Raw genomic sequence first — 6,187 nt, 5'->3', positions numbered from 1 at the left:
TAACGGTGTGCTCTACCAGGCGCAGTGTGTATAACGGCGTGCTCTACCTGGCGCAGTGTGTATAATGGCTCTACCTGGCGCAGTGTGTATAACGGTGTTCTCTACCAGGCGCAGTGTGTATAACTGCGTGCTCTACCTGGCGCAGTGTGTATAATGGCTCTACCAGGCGCAGTGTGTATAACGTGCTCTACCTGGCGCAGCGTGTATAATGTGCTCCACCTGGTGTAGCGTGTATAACGTGCTCTACCTGGAGCAATGTGTATAACGGCGTGCTCTACCTGGCGCAGTGTGTATAATGGCTCTACCTGGCGCAGTGTGTATAACGGTGTGCTCTACCAGGCGCAGTGTGTATAACTGCGTGCTCTACCTGGCGCAGTGTGTATAACGTGCTCTACCTGGCGCAGTGTCTATAGGAGGTTCTACATGGTGCAATGTGAATTGGCACTTTTATGTAGCCATTCCCCTTCCCCATGAAGCCATGCCCCTAAATTTTTGCGGCGCGCCTTGCGGCGCGCACAGCCTTAAATTTCGGCTCTGGGAGGTGGAGCTCCAATTCACTTTCTGCCAAAGGGCACCAAAATATCTAGTTAAAGCTCTGGGGCAGAGTGTCCTGCATGCTACACAGCCCAGCAGCATTGTCACCCCATTCCCCCACCTTGCAACACTTCTGTAGTGTCCAAATAAGATTAATATTAATAAAAACCTTAATTCCGATGGAACCAGAAAAGAACCTGTAGGACCCCAATTTTTAAAAGTGAGGGGTCCCTGGGACCCACCTTTTTTTGTGCTCAGCGCGATCACTGTCAGGTAGTTGTCACAGATGTGGTGATTGTCGCTAGGAGAATCTATGGTAGTACAATGTGGTAATTATTTTATAAGGAAGTGGTTGCGACATGGCTGAAAAAGAGAAGGGCGTCCGTTTTCTAAAGTACAAGTAAGCAAGCTGTTGACAGAAGCTTGTTTGTGCACATTTCCCAGACATACTTCTCCTATTATGACCCATCCTAGGTCTAGTCGCTGAACATAAGGTGTATTGTGTGGACCATTAATCTGACTTCTGGCTTTGTGGACCCGTAGGAAATCTCTTCCGATGAGTAGAGTTATCTGGGCTTGTGGGTCCAGTTCTGGTATCAGATGTGCTTTATGTTTCAAATGTGCATGGTGAATAGCTGTGTCTGGTGTAGGAATTTCAGACGTATTATCTGGGACCTCATCGCACTCAGTGATGGGTGGTAAGGAAAAGCATGTCTTTCCATCTATAGACTCGATTTGATAACCAGTGGCTCTCCTTCCTGATGTCTCAAAGCTCCCTCCACAGGTCTTTAAGGAGTAAGGAGTGTCAGGGCCTTTAATATTAAAGGTTTCAAATAAGTTTGATCTGGCTAGGGACCTGTTACTTTGGTCATCTAGGATTGCATAAAGTTTTACAGCTTTATCTGGATGGCCTTTTGGGTAGACCCTGACCAAACAGATTTTGGAACAAGATCTATTGCTAATGGCATCTTTGCAGACTTCAGTACATGGTGAAGTTATCTGTGGTGTGGCTACAGTAGTGTCTTTGTTCTGCATTGGGTTCCCCACCATGCTCGGTATCACCGTAACTGTGTTGTACAGTGCATGGGGGTGGCCCAGAGTGTAAAGCTGTGTTGTGATCTGTGCTGTGACATTCTGTGCAGTAATCACTAACCTTACAGTCCTTGGCGAGGTGAGATGTGGAAGAGCAGCACTTGTAGCAGATACCATTTTCTCTTAAGAAGGCCTTGCAGTTCTCTAGGGGGCTGTATTTCAGGAGAGGATGCGGTTTGTGATGCAGAGGACACTGCTAGGCAGAATCTTTATCTTTGGTCTCTTGGCGAACAGAGCTGGTAAACCTGTGGGAAGAATCTGAATAATGCACATTAGTCTTATGAATTGCGACTGATGTTGTGGGGGTTAGGTAGCGTAGGGGTAGCACCTGTTAGGGTAAAGGCAAAACTAGGGTCATTCCTGATCTTAGCTTGCTGATCTACAAAGTCCACGAAAACGGAGAATGGTGGAAATGCTACATTGTTCCGTTGTTTATATTTGGATCCATGGGTGATCCATTGTTCCTGTAGATTATAAGGTAGCTTCTGCACTATGGGGTTGATACATCTGGCCGTGTCAAGGAAGGAAAGTCCTGGTAAGTCTCCTTCACATTTGGCTACTTGAAGCTCCATTAGTAAATCACTTAATTCTCTAAGCCTCTGATAGCTTTTGTAAGGTAGCCTAGGTAATTCATCAATTCTTTTAAACAGTGCACTTTCTATTATCTGGTGAGCCATAGCATTCATTAAGTCTATCCCAGATAATCTTAAGGCCATTCTTAGGGTGGTTAATATTGATCACTCTTATCCTTCTAGCATGTTCAGCGGATTCATTCCCAAGCCATTTAATTAAGAGGTCTATCTCATCACTATGTGAAAGGCCTAATACTCTGATTGCATTTTGGAAGGAGGATTGCCAGGCTCTAAAACTCTCAGGGCGATTATTAAACTTTGAAATTCCTTTTGTGACCAGGTCACGCCAGGCAAGAAACTTAACAAAGTCTAATGTGTCTTGATTGGCTCTAGGAAATGCGGTTGGTACGTTAACATGGTGGGTAAGTTCTGTGTTGTTGTACCTTCTGGGATTGTCTTGTTCCTGACGACTTGATTCGTAGCATTTTTGAGTGCGGGAAGCTGTCTCTGTTGCAGCTAGTAGATTCAGATATCTGGCGTGAAGGAGAGTCGTCCCTTGTGAGCTCACTGTGTCCAGAGTCATTTTGCTTGCAAATTTGGAGTTTGTTGCTGACTTGTGGTGGCGCTGCATAACGTTTTTGGCTTATTTCACTGATGACATCTGATTTCATTCCCTGCACTGATGGAGAGTTGCTTCCATTTTTAGAGACTTGGCATACATTTTCTGATGTGCGTTGCATTGAATTCTGTGATCCAAGTTCTGCATCAAATTCATCAATAGTTCCCTTTGTGTCCAGGAGTTGTGCAGACTCTTAAGGGAGGTACTCACAGAGAGATCCATGCTTAAAATCTAAGCAATCTGACTAGATTGCTTAGATTTTATGCACAGATCACTCGTGTGTACCCCCCTCAGCGATAGATATTGGCCTACATGCAGGCCAATCTAGCACGTCGCTCATTTCACCCGCTGGGTGAAATGAGCGGCCCCCCATCCTCCCCCGCATCGCTCAGCACACATCGCGCTGTGCTGAGCGGCGGGAGAGATGTGTGCTGAGCGGTTCGCTCAGCACACATCTCTCCCGTCTATATGGGCCTTAAGAACCCTGCTTCAGCCATGGAAGCTGCAGTTTCCTTTTCAGCAGCAAGTTTCTTGCTAATTTCTTCTAAGCGTTTTTTCTCCATATCCTTTTGTGCCTCTAGACGTGCTTTTTCTATTTCTTTCTCTGATTCCCAACGTGATTTCTCTATTTTTAATGGCATTTTTTGTTCAGCAAAGTTGGCCCGTACTTTTGTGGCTTCAGCTTTTGCACGTGCAAGGATGGCTGCATTACTGACAGATGATGATTTTGAGGAACCAGAGACTTGGGACCTTGTTTTGTTTGAAGATGTCATTTTCTGAGACATAATGATGGGGTATAAATGCTTGACTGTGTAGAGACTGCTGTATTGCTGTGTGCAAATAACTGTGCTGACAGTGTAGCAGATCTCTAGGTTGTCAGGGTCTTGGAACTGTTAAGCTGTTTGACTGTGCAGGCACTGTTGTATTGCCGTTTGCATGTGGCTGCACTGACAGTGGGGGTCATTCCGAGTTGTTAGCTCGCAAGCTGCTTTTAGCAGCTTTGCACACGCTAAGCCGCCGCCTACTGGGTGTGTATCTTAGCTTCTCAAAATTGCGAACGAAAGATTTGCAATATTGCGAAAAGACTTCTCTGTGCAGTTTCTGAGTAGCTCGAGACTTACTCTGCCAGTGCGATCAGTTCAGTGCTTGTCGTTCCTGGTTTGACGTCACAAACACACCCAGCGTTCGGCCAGACACTCCTCCGTTTCTCCAGCCACTCCTGCGTTTTTCCCAGAAACGGTAGCGTTTTTTCACACACTCCCATAAAACGGACAGTTTCCGCCCAGAAACACCCACTTCCTGTCAATCACATTACGATCACCAGAACGAAGAAAAAAACCTCGTAATGCCGTGAGTAAAATACCTAACTGCATAGCAAATTTACTTGGCGCAGTCGCAGTGCGAACATTGCGCATGCGCAGTTAGCGGAAAAACGCTGCGATGCGAAGAAAATTACAGAGCGAACAACTCGGAATGACCCCCAGTGTGAGGTTTCTGTGAAGTCAAATGGTGGTACTCCTATTTCTGAGTTGCCACAGTTAGTAGACTGTATAGAAACTTGTGCTGTCATATGCAGAGAGATGTGGCTGGCAGTGTAACAGATCTGTAAGTCAGTAAGTATATGTGATTCACTTGCTGACAGACAATGCTGCTGACGAAGTCAGGATGTATGTGTCCCACTCACTGGCAGCATAGATGTCTTACTTTTCAGCCTCTCACTAAGCTACAGTACTTGAAGCAAATTCGAAGCCTACAGTATAACCGCCTTTTACTTTTCAATAATCCTTTCAGAAGCGATGTCTGAAAAACTGTGTTTATTATTTAGTAAAAGGAATCCTAAAAGTATGTGAAACGATGATGTAATACAATTGTGATGAAAGTGGTAATAAAACAATAAGATGCAATTACAATATGCATGTGAAAAGAGCACTCAAGCATATACAGTACATGTGACATGAATATACAAACCTAACTGGTATTACATGTAGAAACATAAATTGCAGTGCTACCACTATAATTAGCATGTCTGGCTGACTAAACAAGCCTATGATGACACAATTAAAGTCAGTAGCTCACCATTTAGTACGATTGCCAGCTAGAGGATGGATATAGCAATGTGCCTCTGTCCATGTGTGAATAGAAAATGGCTACTCACAGCTCCCTTGACCCAGCATGCATAGCTAGCTAACTACGAGAAGATAGGATGTACAAAAGAAAAACAGACAACTTTGAGATTTTTCTGTGCTGACCACTAGAGGGAGTTGGTTATACAGGTTACTGTGACAGAAACAAATGGATTTAAACAAACTATGCTGGAAGGCATGACAAAGACCCTGGCTGTGTGGAGTTTGTATGTTCTCCCTGTGTCATACCTCCCAACTTCTGTCTCTAGCAAGGAGGGACATATGCACGTGCGTAGCGTATGAGCACCAAAAAAGGGGCATGGCCTATGGAAAAGGGTGCATGGCTTTGCGAGATGGCCAGCGATCACGAGCCGCACCCCCTTCTTTGTTTACTGAGGGGGCATGCTCTGCACTCTTTGAGCTGCTGGCATGCCCCCTCTCCTTCTGTCTCCTCTCAATAGACGCTAGAGCGTCTATTCTCTGCACATCTGCTAAGCAGAGCAGCAAGTGCAGGAGCCTCGCAACATCCCCCCACTGCGGGACACTGCGGCCCGCAGGTGGGACAGCGGGACAGTCCCAAAAAATGGGACTGTCCCGCGAAAATTGGGACAGTTATGAGGTATGCTGTGCTTTCCCACAAAATGGAAAACTGATATCTAATACATAACCACAAGGTTAGAGACCCATCTCTGTAGGCTGCTGGATTATGCAGGCCATTGGTACATAGCAGGGTTAAAACAAGAAAGCACCGCCAGCTGGCTTTATGATGCTTATGCGGCATACGCAGGAGTTTTAAAGCTTCCCATGCGAGGCGGTTAAAAAATAAATAAATAGGCATTATAAATGCCTGTGCATCGCCTCTCGGCCTTCTGGCCAAGACCAAGGGTAGTATCTGTTCTTATTATTGTCATGTCTGATACGCCCCTATCTGGGAGCCATGTATTATATGAAAATTTAGAACAAAGAGATGGGTAAAGAGCTGGCTCTCTCCACTCCGTGCATTAACCGGGTACTGCAGTACAACTATGACATTCTCTGCTCAGAGAGCTTATGATTACGTCAGTGGTTAGTGAATGCTGCGTTCAGGAATCTCACGGATCACTACCGGTGGGTCCACGTACCTACCGTTGCGGCTACGCCCACCAGATGTGGTTATCCGAGATCATCATCTTCAGGTTGCAAGTGCTGGGGGCAGTTCCAGTGGTGCCTCAATGCAACAGAGGCACCAGAGGAGAAACAGACCTGTT

General features: G+C 45.8%; 1 non-coding gene across 1 annotated transcript; it reads left to right on the top strand.

Moving 5' to 3' along the window:
• The first annotated feature begins 5,793 nt into the window (after positions 1-5,793).
• LOC134960466 (U2 spliceosomal RNA) lies at positions 5,794-5,981 on the top strand. The gene has a single exon (XR_010187763.1). It is a non-coding gene; the product is annotated as a U2 spliceosomal RNA (small nuclear RNA).
• The last annotated feature ends 206 nt before the right edge of the window (positions 5,982-6,187 follow it).

Source organism: Pseudophryne corroboree, chromosome 1 (genome assembly GCF_028390025.1).
Source record: "Pseudophryne corroboree isolate aPseCor3 chromosome 1, aPseCor3.hap2, whole genome shotgun sequence".
Lineage (NCBI taxonomy): Eukaryota > Metazoa > Chordata > Amphibia > Anura > Myobatrachidae > Pseudophryne > Pseudophryne corroboree.
This window is presented reverse-complemented; position numbering and strand designations above follow the sequence as displayed.